Source organism: Aotus nancymaae, unplaced genomic scaffold (genome assembly GCF_030222135.1).
Source record: "Aotus nancymaae isolate 86718 unplaced genomic scaffold, 86718_ANA_hifiasm-v0.15.2.pri h1tg000098l, whole genome shotgun sequence".
Lineage (NCBI taxonomy): Eukaryota > Metazoa > Chordata > Mammalia > Primates > Aotidae > Aotus > Aotus nancymaae.
This window is the reverse complement of record NW_026988513.1, coordinates 1,155,400-1,172,731: the sequence shown is the minus strand read 5'-3', so window position 1 is coordinate 1,172,731 and position 17,332 is coordinate 1,155,400.

Here is a 17,332-nt window from a genome sequence, read left to right as displayed (position 1 = left end):
GATTGTTCTTTATTTTACATGTGATTACATACAAAGTGATGATTTGATATGCATGCATTATGGAGTTTTTAAATCAAACTAGTTAGCATACCCATCACCATATACTTATTGTTCGGATTTGGTGAGAACATTTAAGATCTCCTCTCTTGGCAATGTTCAAGCACACAATACGTTATTATTTACTATTGTCATCATGCTTTATAATAGATCTCCAGTACATATTTCTCCTGAAACTTTGCACCCTTTGACCAAGATCTCTCCAACACCCCCACACACAGCCTTTGTTAACCACCATCTAGTCTCTGTTTCTATGACTTCAACTTTTTTAGATGCCACATATACGTGAAATCAGGCAGTAGTTGTCTCTCTGTGCCTGGCTTATTTCACTCAGCCAAATGTTCTCCAAGTTCATCCACATTGTTGCAAATGACAGGATTCCCTTCTCTTTATGGCTGAATAGTATTACATTGTGTATTTATACCATTACACTTTTCTTTCTCCATTCATCCACTGATGGACACTTAGGTTGAGTCCACATCTGGCCTGTTGTAAATGGTGCTGCAGTGAACATGGGGGTGCAGAGATCTCTTCAACATACTGATTTCATTTTCTTTGAATATACACCCACTGGATCCTATGGTAGTTCTATTTTGAATTTTTTAAGGAACTTCTATACTGTTCTCCATACTGGTTGTACTAATTTGCATTTCTGCCAACAGTGTACAAGGGTTCCCTTTTCTCCATATCCTCACCAGCATTTATCTTTTGTGTTTTTGATAATAGCCATTCTAACAGGTGTGAGATGATATCTCATTACAGTTTTAATTTGCATTTCCCTGATGATTAGTAATGTTGAGCATTTTTTCACATACTTGTTGGCCATTTGTTAAGTCTCCTTCTTAAAAATGTCTGTTCACATCCTTTGCCCATTTTTAAATTGGGTTATTTGATTTCTTGTTATTGAGTCGTTGAGTTCCTTATGTATTTCAATAATGGATATCATACTTTTCTTTTGTATCTATGGCTTTTTGGCTTCTCAAATGCTTTCAATACAATAAAGAGATTCTAGATGAATTATATGAGTAGGCAATCCAAGGGTAAGATGAAATTCTTCCATGGACCTTAGTGCAGCTGCCAAGTTTTGTGGACACCTCAGTACCTGCCAGGCACCATAGCACTAGAGAAAAAGCCAAGGTGCAATATAGTCCCTGCCCTTTGGCTCTCCCTGTAAACATGGAGGTGAGTCCCAAATGCCACATGGGCACATACGAGATGTGTTGCTTTCAGGCTGCCGGGATTGGAGAAGCTTCCTGGAAGCAGTGGTCTCACACTGAAACCTAAACGATGAATAAGCTGCAGTTAAAGAGCTAAGGAGTGAAAAGGAAGCTTTTCGGATGGAAGGAGCAGCATGTGCACTGGCATGGAGCCAGGGGAAGCACAGAGCATTCAGGGAAGGGCAAATCGTCCACATACACACACTGCAGAACCTGTGATGTGTAGGAAAGGAGGCCAGGAAGTGAGGTAGAGATGAACCAGACCACAAGGACCTCACTCTGCATTCTGAAGATAGTGGGGAATAGCCAAAATGCTTTTAGCAAAAGACTGACATCATCCTCTACAAAGATGATTCTGGCTGCTCTGGGTTTAAAAACAGAATGGAGGGGACACAACCAGCAGCAACACTAGAGGCTGTTGCAACCATCCAAGTGAGGCAAGAGCACTGAATCAGCATGCCATGGTGGGGATGGACAGTGGGCAGGGTCCCTGCAGGCTGGGAGATAGCTAGAGACGGAGCTCAGGAAGAAGACACTGGACGGGCAATGAGGCCATCTGGGCATCCAGGGGACCAAGCGGGGGCCGGCTTTGCACTGTGTGTGTGTGTGTGTGTGTGCGCGCGCGTGCATGCAGTCATTCAGGCTTTTCATGCAATGCACATATAAATGGGATGGCATTCATGTCACAGTCATAAAAACTTTGTATATCAGTGACAATAATTTTTCACCAATGAAAAGAAGATATTTTGAAAAAAGGGTGCATTTTTCTGACTTACCCAAAAGCATGCCATAGGCACTCTCCTTGGCCCACACCACAGTGCAGAGTTGGGCTTTGGACACACTGAGTTTGGGTCGCCGACAGGACATCCAAGGAGGGCTGTCAGGGAAGCAGGTGCATACACTTGTCTGGAGTTCAGGAAACATCTGTGCTGGAGAAGTAGATAGAAAACATCAGCACAGAGATGGTTTTTACAGCCCTGGAAATATACAATGGAATACGAGTTGGAACACTACTCAGGGGCAGGGATGGAGGCTCCTGTGACCCTCAGACGGGTGGTTTCCATAGCAACAAGTAGACTGCAGAACTGATGAAGCGGGTGGCAGGAGAGCGTGTGGTTGGTTTGGACTCCTTAAGCTGATGTGAAATTAAACTTCCACCGGAAATGGTCCTGCTTCTCATTGCATCTGGGCCTATCTTTGGGGCAAGGGACAGACAGTATGAAATCATGGAAAGGACACAGAGTTTGAAGTCAAAGAGTCTTAAATTAGATCCCAACTGTGCACTCAATAGTTGTGTAATCTTATACCAGGTAATTCGGCTATTTGAGCCTCTGTTTCTTTATCTGTAGAGTAAACACGATGGACCTGGGCTTGCAGGCCTTGTAAGACATGAGGATGAAATTCTAATATATATATGTTTTTAATTTCCTTATTTTCTTTTACACACACACGCACATACACACACACACACACACACTGCACACCCATAACTATTGAGTATGGTAAATGTATAGTATATATAATACAGAGTGAATACTCAACAAATGGTAATCGGTATTAATAATAGTACAAGTGTACCTTAACCTTTAATGAGGAAGTCAAACCCTCATCAATCAACCTATAATTATTATACAAATTACACAGTTTACCATGAGGTAGACACTTGGGGGAAAGATGCCTTCAGTAACTTTTAACTAAATTACCTGGAATTTGATCTACAGGATTACACTATTTATGCTGCGAATCAAAGTCATGTAGGTCTTTGCCAACATGCATATCATATCACCCATGCCAAGAAATATAAACCTCTGATTAGTGCAATTAACTTGTTTGGTCTTTAAAGGGAAAACACCCCACACATTTAGAAACTATAGGAGGAACACTAAAATCCTGGGCTATATACTGAATGAAATGTCTTGACTCTCCCGTAAGACTTTTCATCTGTTAAACCAAAAAAAATACACTGCAAAATTATTGAAATGAAACTAACAAAAAAGTTTTTAATTTCCTTATTTTCTTTTCAAGCACAACTAGATGGAAAAAGATAAAGATAATTCATCTGCTCAATTGTTTTTTCAGCTCAGTGATTCTGTCTTCTACGTTCATGTTGACAAAATAGAAATAGGTCCTATTAGCTCTAAGGTTTGTGCACATAAGCGATTAATCCCATTTTAAGTTTGTGTTTCTCCCTTTCCCCAGAAGCCCTCAATTTTCCATTTTTCTCTCACTATCTTCTTGCTATTTTTCCCTGTACTCTTTGAGACCTCCTTCAAAGGTTAGCCAGAATAAGAGCAGAGTATTCTTTTTTTTTTTTTTTTTAAGACGGAGTCTCACTCTGTTGCCCAGGCTGGAGTGCAGTGGTGCAAGCTAAGCTCACTGCGACCTCCGCCTCCCAGGTTCAAGCATTTCTCCTGCCTCAGCCTCCTGAGTAGCTGGGATTACAGGCATGTGCCACTGTGCCTGGCTAATTTTTGTATTTTTAGTAGAGGCAGGGTTTCACCACGTTGGCCAGGCTGGTCTCGAACTCCTGACCTCGTGATCTGCCTGCCTTGGCCTCCCAAAGTACTGGGATTACAGGCATGAGCCGTCGCACCTGGCCCAAGAGCAGAATATTCTATCCAAGAAGAAGAGTAAGCTTCTGCTGGATCTTACGAAAAGCCTGCACAGATCCTTTTAACTTCCAAGGAGCCACCAAACCTTCCCTCTGCAGCACAACACTGGAGCAGCAGGTTGATTTGCAAAACCACGTGGAGCCAACAGAATCTTCTCAAACCCAGTCCCCACCTCACTCCATTCACCAGAACACACTCTAAAACAGCAAAGATTTCCATGTGTAAAGCAAGCCACGAGAGCTCTGGGGGAAAGCACAGAAGAGTCCTAAGCATTTTTTTTGTGTGTCATCTGTGCATGGCACAAACCCCAAATGCTTTTTAAGGGAAAGCGGGTAACTTTGAGTCCTTAAATAATGTAAACTTCTATTTGTTTAAACAACAGACAAATGAGAAACATATTTGTGGCCTATCTGACAAATAAAAGTAATGATAAAGCTTTTAAAGTCAATTTTTAAGACTAAAAAAATAATAAAAATAAACAGTAGTCAAAGCCAGATTCCACAAAACAATGCAAATAGGCCATAAACAGGTGAAAAAGTGTTCAGTTTTCCATACTTGAAACATAAATTACAGCAATAATTATTTGCCATTTATTGCCTATTGGCAAAGATTTAAGCATTTCATAGTGCATGGAGTTGGTGCGGTTTTGAGGAAATAGGCCGTTCATATAATGTTGATAGGGTTGTAAATAGGTACAACTTTTTTGCAGGGCAATTTGGCAATATCTATTAAAATGTAAAATTTACATACCCTTTGACCCAGCAATTTCACTGCTAGGAACTCAGCCTAAGGGTGTGTTCTCTCTCTCTCTCTCTTTTTTCTTTTTTAATTGCATTTTAGGTTTTGGGGTACATGTGAAAAACATGCAAGATTGTTGCATAGGTGCATACGTGGCGGTGTGATTTGCTGCCTTCCTCCCCTTCACCTATATGTGGCATTTCTCCCCATGCTATCTCTCCCCAACTCCCCACCCCCCACTGTCCCCCCCACTCCCCCCCAACAGACCCCAGTGTATAGTGCTCCTCATCTGTGCAAAAAGTGCAAGTGTACCAGGACACGTATTGCTGTATCGTTTCTAATCTCCCCAAATGTGGGGAAAATAACTTGCTAATATCAATTGAAGAAGCTGGTCAAATTCATTAGGATACAAACCACACAATGGACTACTAAGCACGGGTGGACTCTTGAGCTCTTGTGGAAAGGTTCTGAGACACGCTGTTGAGTGTATCTTTGGAGAAGCCTTTTATCTTTCACCTTACGTTCTTCTATTCTACTTGGAAGCAGTCATTGTTATCATTAATGTGCATTACTTTACTGTTAAAACAAACATAGTTTACTAAAACGGGAAGAAGACAAAGGGAGAAAGGAGGAGAAAACAAGGGAGGGAAGGAAAGCATAAAGGCTTAAGGGAGGAGGAGGGAAGGAGGAAGGAATGGAAAGAAGAGAGAAGAAACTTCCTCATTCTTTTGAGTAGAAGGCCGAGAAGGCTGTTACTTGTTTCAATGGAAAAAGCTAGCAGCACATTTTAAAGCTTTAGTAATTTTACTCAACTTCACAAACACCAAGTTGTTGCTTCTTTTCTAAATGAAAACAAGGAAGGACTGTAAGGTTGGCTTCGTCCACACTTTTCTTAGGCTATGCAAACCACCCTGGGTAAAGTCCTCACTGCTTGTAAGCCAAGGGTGACTCCAGGGAGCCAGACGGCATTTCCTCCCATAATACACAAATTTGTATTTTGCCTGATGTTTTTGTCTCTGAGCCCAGATCCCACAGTGATAGGCGCCACAAAAGTACACAGACGGACAGAGGACGCGCCCTGATTTTGCAGAGGAGACATACTTGGAGGTCAAGAGGCTGCCTTTCTAAAGGCCACAGATTCAGACTGGGAGCTTCGGCAGTCTGAGCAGATTAGAGCATCAGGCTTTGTCGCTGGTGCATGCAAGACTTTTAACAGATAGAAATCTTTCTTTCGTCCCCTTAAGATTCTGGTAGCTGACCAGAAGCTACATGAATCTTTTTTTCACTTGCTTTTTAAGGTTAAAATAATACAGGAGGTCTCTTTTGTAAGATATTGAGTACTGCAAAGGATTTTTTTAAAGAACTGGTTTTTTAAAATCGAGAGACTTTAACAGGGCTTGTCTGTTTTTAAACTCCCTTTCTATGGTAAAAGAGGAAAGTTTAGCCCTACCACAGGGCCAAGGTTTGCAGAAAGACAAAACTGTTCTGGAAGCAAATGGGACTCACTCCGCCTCCTTCCTTTGCCCTCCCTTTCCTCTCCCCTTGCCCTGCACTGAACTCTGCAACCATTACTGAAGCTTACAAAATATTCTGCTACTACTCGACAGTTTAAAAATTAACAAGCATGTAAAGCTACTGGGGGTAAAAGCCTGGAGCCTGTGGCAAGAAGCAAGCCCTGGCTGGATTCTGCAATTATTTCTTACGCAACTCCAGGTCGCAGTCCCAGCTTTCTGAAGATTATACACTTCCAGCCGCTCAGCTCGGCTGGGGCAGGAGGGCCTGGCTCCACCAGAGTCGCATGGGCCTCTCATAGCATCATAATTAGTCATTAAACAGCAGAACCAAGGGCCTTTCAGACCCAGGTGGCACTACTGTATTCCTTTGCTTTCAGGAAAGGAGACATTCCTTGCACATTCTCCCCTGAAAGGGTGTGAATGGGGTTCAGGAGGGAAGGCCAAGATGTGGAGAGAGAGGGGTGGACTGAGAGTTAGCTGCAGAAGACAGACTTTGCGGGGATTTTCTGTCCCTGCTGCTGGGTTTCTTGTTGTTTCTGTTGCCGTATGAACTCCACGAGGCCAGCATGCTCTGACTGTCCCAGCCCCGGCTGATCAATGGGAAGGGACCCCCTGGAGGGCCTCTGTGACTACCAGGTTTCCAGCCCTATCCCAGGCTTTTCCCTATTACCAAGATTGCTGCCCTCATATTCACACGTTTTATACTTTTATCGGAATTGTGCGAAATCAGAGTTCTAAACTACTGAGGCCCTAGATACTTTTAATGAAACGTATATCCAGAACCTGAATCTTCAGGGTAAAGAATTAGCCTTAGCTATACCCACGGCTAGCCCATGGATTCTGCAGATGAAGAAACTGAGGCCAGAAAGCCCAGCAGTGAGCTTTTAAACAAACATTGTGGGGGCCTCGTGAAGGCATTTGGCTTGCTTGACTTTATTCTTGGAGCTCAGAGCTAACTTCCCACATGTCCTTTGTCTGCTCTAGGAATTCAGTGTCTACCTGAAACCTCCACCCAACCTGTTTGTACACTCGGAAAACCCAACCTGGTGCATGGGCTGGGTGATAATCACGGCAACACTGCAGCCTGCAGGTAAGTGTGAAGATAACAGCAAGACACCTGGAGAGTGCTCCCTGCTGGCATGGGGTGCACACAGCCTCAACCCCTAAGACACAGCTGTGCCCAAGAGAGGAGGGATGTCAACCAAGAATCACACCTTCAGTGTGGGCTGAAATGAGTGAGCTAAAGAAGTGGTTTGTTATTCAGAATTACATTTGCCAAAGTGTACTAGGGAAGAGACTTAATTTCCCACAGCATTAGTAAGAGGATTGGGTCTTTTTGCCTGGACTTTATAGATGAGGTCAGGAAAGATGGACAATGGCCCATGGGTTGTGTTTCCTGCCTCTGCCCACAGCAGCCTGCCCTGCTCGGCCATGGCACTCAGTCATCACTAATAGGCACTCCAAGGTGACAAGAGAAAAACGATCTTTTCACACTAATCTCATTTCCCTGTGTGAGAGTTTCACTAGACTACATCAGGGAAACACCACAGATGCTGACTATCCAGTTCTAATACATCTGAAGATATCTTCAAGAAGTGTATAGAGAAATGTAGGCTAGATAATTAAGTTACAGAGAAATTCCTTGGATTAATCAGTTTTGTAACCCAAATGTGCCAGTTAATGGATTAACATCAACCTATAGAGACATCTCTAGTGACACATCAAAGAATTCTTCTCCACCATATTTTCCAATGAACTGGATAGAAACACCTTCAGATCTCACCTCAAATGTTACCATTTCCTTTGAGATTTTTTCTCTAGCCACCCTATCTTAATTTTTTTTTTTTTTTTGGAGACGGAGTTTCGCTCTTGTTACCCAGGCTGGAGTGCAATGGCACGATCTCGGCTCACCACAACCTCCGCCTCCTGGGTTCAGGCAATTCTCCTGCCTCAGCCTCCTGAGTAGCTGGGATTACAGGCACACATCACCATGCCCAGCTAATTTTTTGTAATTTTTTTTTTTTTAGTAGAGACGGGGTTTCACCATGTTGACCAGGATGGTCTCGATCTCTTGACCTCGTGATCTACCCGCCTCGGCCTCCCAAAGTGCTGGGATTACAGGTGTGAGCCACCGCGCCCGGCCCCCCTTAAAAAAAATTTTTAAGTCCTTTCTCCTCTTCTTATCTCTTTCCTCTGCTTTGTGTTTCTCCTTGGCACTTGGCATTACTGAATTTACCATACATATCTGTCTTTGTTTCATGTCTGTCTTTCACACTTGAACGAAAGCTCCAGGAGAACAGGGATTTCTTCCTGTGGTGTTCACCGCTGTATGCCCAGATCTTAGAATGGTGCCTGGCACGTCAAAAGGCACTCAATAAATAGTCACCAAATGAATCAATGGATGGCAATAACACGCTTGCTGAATGTGAAGATAGCATAAACCCTGGCAGGTGGGGGAAAATATTAGATGGCAAAGTCAACAACCAAGGTTATCCTGATAGGTGAGAATGATAGTCCAAAGCCAGCAAGATGGAATTTAACAGGCTATGTAAATCAATCCCACACTTAGATTTCAGAAAAACAATTGCACAAGAATAAGATGGGAAAGATAACGTGGCTAAATAATACCAAGTGCCGAAATGACAGGGTCTCAGATGACTGCCAGCTCAGTCTGAGTCAAAAATAAAACCAGCCTGTCAAAAAAGTGTGATCTTGCCTATCATCACTAATTAAAATAATCATAGTTTTCAGTTAAAAAAAAAGTGCTCACATGCGTTCCTGCACTTGAACTCACATCTTTTCGTAGATATGTGCAATGTGCATGTAATCAAGTTTATTCACTGTAGCCTGGTTTGTAAGATGAGAGTCCACAAACTGTCCATCAATAAATAGGGGACTGGTGAAATAAATGAGGGAAAGCAAACACAGCCTTCAAATAAGAAGGAGGAGCCAGGTGTGGTGGCTCAGGCCTGTAATCTCAGCACTGTAGGAGGCCGAGGTGGGAGGATCTCTTGAACCCAGGAGTTCAAGACCAGCCTGGGCAACACGGTAAAATCCCATCTCTACAAAAAATACAAAATACAAAATATATGCATGGCAATGAGCGCCTGTAGTCCCAGCTACTCAGGAAGCTGAAGTGGTAGAATCACTTGAGCACAGGTAGGCCGAGACTGCAGTGAGCCGTGACTGTGCTTCTGTACTCCAGACTGAGTAACAGAGTAAACCTCCATCTCAAAAACACAAGAAGGAGGAAATTCTTAATGCAGTGATTCAGAGTAGTCACTAAGGTAAAGAGGTAGGGGAGACAGAGATTTAACAAAAAGAAAACAAATGTCCAGCTTTATTTAGATTTCATTTGGAGCCTTGCTACCCAGGGTGACCTTGACCCTTAGTGTGGGCAGGCTGAAGGCTTGTTAGAAGTTCAGAGTGGTGGAATAGAATTTGCACGTTAATAAGATTCCTAAATGATGCCTATGCTGATTAACATTTAAAAAGTAATTTTACTTTATTATGGTAAACTAGGCATTAGATACAGTTTAGCACTTGAACGATTTTTACACACGCAATTCAGTGGCCTTAAGTCCATTCACAATGGAGCGTAATATCACCACCATCTCTCCAGAACCTACACAGATTTTATTGGTGGTTTTGAACTACTTGGATGAACAAATTTGTAACACTTTTTAAAACATATTTGTTCTTAAAGGCACATCTCTTATCTGTTGAGTCATTCATTAATTTCATGTATACCCTTTGAGTGTTTGTGCTAATCCAGATATCATTCTGGGCACAGAGCACTACAATGATAACTAGAAAGACATGAAGCTTACAGCCTAGTAAGTTGGCTGAAACAATTTATTTGTCTTTTTTTCCATCTTCATCGAGGTAGGTATAATGACAAATAAAACTGGTATGACCATTATGAAAAAGAGTATAGAGGTTTCTCGAAACATTAAAAGTAGAAGTATCACATGATCCAGCAATCCCGCTAACCAAAAGAACTGAAATCAGTATGTTGAAGACACAGCTGCACTCCTGTGTTTATTGCAGCACTATTCACAGTAGCCAAGATATGGAATCAGCCTGTGTCCATCAACAAACAATTGGATAAAGAAAATGCGATACATATATACACAAAGGAACACTATTCAGCCTTTAAGAAGAAGAAAATCCTGTCATTTGTGACAACATGGATGAACCTGGAAGACATTATGCTTAGGAAAATCATTCAGACAAAGACAGACACCGCATAATCTTACTTATATTAAAAGTCGAACCCATAGAACCAGCGAGTACAATGGTGGTTACCAGGGACAGTGAGGTAGAGAGATTGGGGAGATGAAGTCAGAGTGGACAAACATGCAATTATAAATTCTGCAGTTCTATTGTACAGTGTGGTGACTATAATTAATAATAATGAACTGTACGCTTGAAAGCTGCTAAGAGAATCCATCTTAACTGTTTTCACCACAAGAGAAAGAGGTGATGGATGTGTTAACTAATTTGATCATGGTAATCATTTCACAGAGTATATGTATGTCAGATCATCATGCTATATGCCTTAATACTGAAATGCTGCTATGGAGAATGAATTTAACCCAGCCTGCCTCATGCTGTCCACACCCTTCCCTCACACCTCACTTCTTGTAGCCCTCACTCTTGTTCTAGAAACCAGGGAACTTGTAACATTCCCAACAGCTCTGAGTCCAGGCCCAAAAGGTTCTCCAGGTTCTCAGGGAACACTGGGTTTTGCAGGATCCTCCTCTGTGATTCACTCAGAAGTGTCCATCACTGAGGTGACACCAATGTCAGCTGATTTTGCCCCACCAGACTGCTCACTGCAGGGATTTCTGCAAGTGTGAGTCATTCGCTCTTCTTTGGTCACCCTGCTTAGATCAGGATGCAGTCAATCCCTGCTGTCTGCGGGTAATTTTCAGTAGCTACCACCTGAGTGGTCAGCCCAGCTGGCACAATGCCAGTCTCAGGTGTGCATTTTCCTCCAAGGCCAAGGGTAATATCAAACCCAGCCCAGGAATTCTTTCCAAATTCAAGGTCACTGTTGTATCACAGTGTGACATGGGTAAGATCTTGCCTTTGGATGGCGCAGTATGGACTTTGGGTGGCAGTTGGTTCATGTTTTACAGTCACTGGCCAGAAGGATGAAGTTCACATTTTTGCTGGGGGTCTTAGAGGTCACACTAATTTGACACCATTCTACATGGTCTGCGGCTGAATGATTGAAAAGTCCCCATTCTGCCCACACTTGCTGCAGCTTCACACACTATGTGCGACTCAGCACCACTTTGCTTCCCTTAGTATTTCAAGATGTATTTCTAAGTAACAAAATTTAAAAAGTGAGATGTAGAATGGCACCTCAGCATAGTACCCTTGCACAGTGGGGAGGGCACCCACTATATTTTGGGCACCCAAGTGTGTGTGCTATCACATGTACAGAGCAGCCCTGAGCGTATACATGCAGGTGGCCTGGCTGACTCCAGGGCTGTGGTGAAGGGGACAGCGGTGCCAAGGGGACATGCCATCCCTGCCTCTGGTCATTTTGAAGTTTTCACCACGTGCAAGTATTAACTTGTCAAAAAATTAAATCTGAATTATGAATACATTGAAAATGGATTTTCTACCTTAACGAATATAATGTTATACTTTATTTAACCAATAGGCAGCACCACTACTAAAGAAGTGACTTCCCTACTTTTTTAATCATGTAGTAGTCAAGACTTTCTCCTGTGTAGAATGTTCAAATTGAGCATCACACTTCCAAAAAAGCATACTTGATATTTATATAAAAAAGTGACTTTCTTGTCTTTCCTTCTTCCTTAAAACAAGAAGCAAGCCAAGGGAGCTCTCATCTCTAGGTTAAAATTATTTCTTTGCAATCTGTTAGCATATCAAGTCATTCTTTGTAAGTCATTCATTTCTGTGCATTGCTTTGCAATGCCACATCCTCTATTCTTATAAGATCCCATACCAGCAAATGACACACACATTCAAGAGAATGTTCCACCTACAAATTCAGAGAGTAAAAGGATATGTTAGCCACGAAATTTGTTTATTCATGTTTTTACAACTTCAATAATAGAAATAGGTGGGTGATTTCCAGTTTCCAGACCACTATGTAGGGAGCTTGGAAGCAATCACTTCTATCCTCACAGCAAGAAAAGAGTTAAACAAACTGAAAAACAACAATTCTTCTTAGATCCATTAGAGAACTGCAGTCCCAGTGCAAACTGCTGCCCCGCAAAATGGAGACACAGATAGGCAAATACAGAGATTCACACTGTTCTGGAGCAGAGGCCCAGGAAAGAAAGCAGCTTCAGGAACCAGCACAAGCACCTTTTACCCAGCACATCATGCCTGGCTTTTAACAAGGGATTATGAGGTATACTAAAACTCTAAAAACACAGAAGGAACAGAGCAAGCATCAGAACCAGACTTGGATATTGCAAAGATATTGGAATTATGAGACAAGGAATTTAAAATACTGTAATTAATATGCTAAGGGTTCTAATGAAAAAAGTAGGCAATATTGAAGAAAGAATGGGTAATGTAAAAAATTTTGAGAAAGATTAAAATAGAGATAAAAAATTTTGAGAAAGATTCCAAAGAAAATGCTGGACATCAAAGATGCTGTAACTGAAATGAATGCTTTTGATGCGCTCATCAATAAACTACATGGCCAAGGAAAGAATCAGTGAACTTGAAGACATGTCAGTAGAAAAATTCCACAACTGAAATGCAAAGATCAAAAAGAAAATGAAAAGATAGGCCAGGCACAGTGGCTCACACCTGTAATCCCAGCACTTAGGGAGGCTGAGTCAGGTGGGTCACAAAGTCAGGAGATTGAGACCATCCTGGCCAACATGGTGAAACCTCGTCCTACTAAAACTACAAAAATCAGTCAGATGTGGTGGCATGCACCTGTAGTCCCAGCTACTCGAGAGACTGAGGCAAGAGAATCGCCTGAACCCAGGAGGTGGAGGTTTCAGTGAGCCGATATCATGCCACTGTACTCCAGCCTGGTGACAGAGCGAGACCCCCATCTCAAAAAAAAAAAAAAAGAAAAAGAAAAAGAAAAAGAAAGAAAGAAAGAAAATCAAAAGATAGAACAGAATAGCAAGAACTGTGGGATCATTACAAAAGCTGCAACATACATAGTGGGAATATGCAAAAGAGAGAAAGCAAAAGAAGAGAGAAAGCAACGGAAGAGAAACTTGAAAGAAGAATGACTGACAATGCTTCAAATTTAATGACAGACACCAAACTACAGAGCCAAGAAGCTCAGAGAACACCAAGCTGTGTAAATGCCAAAAACTGTACAATTAGGTATATCCTGGTTAAGCAGAAGAAAATCATAGACAAAGAGAAAAATACTGAAAGGGGAAAGACGGAAACTTTTTATCAACAGAGGAGCAAGGATACGAATTACATAGGACTTCTTTTCAGAAACTATGGAAGCAAGGAGGGTGAAGTGAAATATTTAAAGTGTTGACAGAAAAACAACAATAACAACACACTAGAATTCTGTACCCTGCAAAATTGTTCTTCAAAAGTAAAAGAACATAAAGACTTTCTTAGAAAAATAAAAAATAATTTATCCTTAAAATAAAAATTAATTTATTGTAGTCTTGCCTTGCAATAAATGTTAAAAAGAAGTTCCGTGGAGAAAAAGACAATGATACAGGGCATAAAATCATAAAGAAAGGAAGAACGTTAGAGAAGGAATAAGGGAAGATCAGTTTTTAAAACTTACTTAGGTTTCACTTTGTTGCCCACGCTGAAGTGCAGTGACACAATCTCAAGGCTCACTGCAACCTCAACCCCCAGGCTCAAGCAATCCTCTCACCTCAGACTTCTCAGTAGCTGAGACTACAGGTGCATACCACCATGACGGTAATTTTGTCTATCTTTTGTAAAAATGGGGTCTTACTATGTTGCCTAGTCTGGACTCAAACTCCTGAGCTCAAGTGATTCTCCTGTCTCAGCCTCTCAAACTGCTGGAATTACAGGCATGAGTCACTGTGCCCAGGCTAATATTTATCATTCTTAATTGATTTAAAAGATAACAGTTGGCTAAAAAAAAAAAATAGCAAAAAGGCATTCTGTAATTATGGCTTATGAAAAAGTGAAATGAATGACAGCAATGTTATACAAAATGGGAGAAAATAATTGGGAAGACTCTAAGGCACTTGCACTACCCATCAAGTGGTATAGTGTTCCTCAAGGATGCCTTGGAATAATTGTACCTATATTTTGTAAACTCAGGGAAACCACTAAAAAAGTTGTTTTTTAAAAGTATAAGTGACATGCTAAGAGAATCGGAAAAAACAGAATCATATAAAATGATCAGTCAAAATCAGAGATGACAGAAAAAGAGTGAAAGGCAAAAAAGAAAGAAAGAATAAACAAGGGCAACAAATAGAAAACAGTAACAAATATGGTGGATATTAATCCAGCTATGTCAGTAATCATTTTAATTGTCAATGGTCTAAATGAGCCAATTAAAAGAGAGATTGTCAGGACCCAAGTATATATCATCTATAAGAAGCCTACTTTAAATCTAAAGACACAGATGGATTAAAAGTGAAGGGATGGAGAAAGATATACCACACTAACACTAATCGAAAGAAAACTGGCATAGCTAGGTTAATTTTAGTAAAAGCAGACTTCAGTACAAGGGAAATTATCAGGGATAAAGTGGGGTATTCCATAATGATAAATGGGTCAATTCTCCAAGAAGACATAAACAATCTTTAATGTGTATATACTAACCACATAGTATCAAAATACATGAAACCCCAAGTGACAGATCTGCGAGAATAAATAGAGAAATCTACTATTATAGTTGCAGATGTCAACACCCCTCTATCAGGAGTTAGAAGATTCAGCAGGCAGAAAATCAGCATTGGATTGATAGTGCTGTCCAGCACTATCAATCAAATAGATAGAATTGGCATTTATAGAATACTTCATTAAATAACAACAGAGAACATATTCTTCTCAGTTTTGCAGGGAGAATTTATCAAGAAGGACCACATTCTTGGTTATAAAACACACCATAGCAAATTAAAAAGAATAGAAATCATACAAAATCTGCTCTCAGAGCACAGTGTAATTAATCTAGAAATCAGTAACAGAAAGACAAATGAAAGCCCAAAATCATATGATTAAATCATAAATGAAGAAAAAGCATTTGACAAAATCCAACAACCATTCATGATTTAAATTCTTCACAAACTAGAAATAGAGGAAAATTTCCTCAACTTGATCAAAAAATTCACACACACAGAAAAATCTATAGCTAAAGCCTTGCTTAATAGTGGAAAACCAGTTGTTTTCCCACTAAGATCAGGAAAAAGGCAAGAATATACACTCTTACCATCCTTATTCAGCATCATAATGGAAGTTCTAGCTATGCAATAAGACCAGAAAAGGAAATAAAAAGTATGCAGATTGAAAGAGAGAAAATAAAACTGTCTTTGTTTGCAAATGGCATAATCGTCTATGCAGAAAGTCCCAAAGAACCGACAAAATATGCCTGCAACTAATAAACAATTATAGCAAGGGTGCAGGATGCAAGGTTAATACACAAAAATCAATTGCTTTCCTATATACCAATAAGAAATTACTGGAATTTGAAATGAAAAACACCATGTCATTTACATTAGCAACCCAAAAAATGAAATACTTGGGTATAAATCCAACAAAAGAGGTACAAGATCCATATGAGGAAAGCTATAAAACTCTGATAGAAGAAATCAAAACAGATCTAAATAAATGGAGAGATATCCCATGTACATGGATAGGTAGACTCAATATTGTTAAGGTGTTGGTTCTTTCAAACTTGATCTACAGGTTCAGTACAATCCCAAACAATATTTTTGCAAGATTTTTTGTGGATATAGACAAATTGATTCCAAAATTTGAAGATTGACCCATTCACACAAATTTGTTTGTCTGTTCATCTTTCAGTGGACACTTGTGTAACGTCATGTGAAAGATGGATAGACAAACAAAATGTGGTCTATGCACACAACGGAATATTATTCAGCCTGAAAAGGGAAGCATTCTGGCACATGCTACAACATGGATAAACCTTGAAAACATTATGCTAACTGAAATTAGCCAGTCACAAAAGCACAAATACTGTATGATGCCACTTATATGAGGTACCTAGAATAGGCAATTGATAGCAACAGAAAGTAGAATGAATATTGCCAGAAACTGGGAGAGGAGGAAATTAGGAGTTGTTTAATGGGTACAGAGTTTCACTTTTGCAAGATGAACAAGTTTTGGAGATAGATGGTAGTGATGGCTGCAAAACACTGTGAATGTACCCACACTATTGAACCGTACCATTAGGTGGGGAGTTGGGGAGAGATAGCATAGGGAGAAATGCCAGATATAGGTGAAGGGGAGGAAGGCAGCAAATCACACTGCCATGTGTGTACCTATGCAACAATCTTGCATGTTCTTCACACGTACCCCGAAATCTAAAATGCAATAAAAAAAAAGAAAAAAAATGGTTAATATGGAGCTGGAAGTCATGGCATATGCCTGTAATCCTAGCACTTTGGGAGGCTGAAAGGGGAGGATCGCTGAAAGCCAGGAGTTCAAGACCAACCTGAGCAACATAGTGAGATGCCTCCATCTCTACCAAAAAAAAAAAAAAAAAAAAAAAAAAAAAAAAATTTAGCTGAGTGTGGTGGCACATGCCTCTAGTTCTAGCTACAAGGAAGGCTAAGATAGGAGGATCACTTGAGCCCAGGAGGTCGAGGCTGCAGTGAACCATGATCACTCCACTACACTCCAGCCTGGGTGACAGAGCAAGTCCCTGTCTCTGAAAAAAAAAAAGTTAATATGGCAACTTTTATGTTATGTGTATCTTTCCACAAATAAAATTTCAAAAATTAATAAGAGAATAAGTAAGTATTTGACAAAAACTGACAATATAGTTACTTCTGGGGAGAAGGACTAAGGACTAGAATCAGAGATTTTTCACACACCTTTAACTCAGCATTTTTTAACCATATGCATTTCTCAACTTTTCAGTTTAAAAGTGTAAGGGGCTTGCCAACAACCCCCCACATCCCTGTCAAACAGAAGGGGTAGTTAAGAACCAGATAGGGGTTTTGGTTTTCATACACGTGTCAATCTTTAAATAGAGAACCTGTATTTA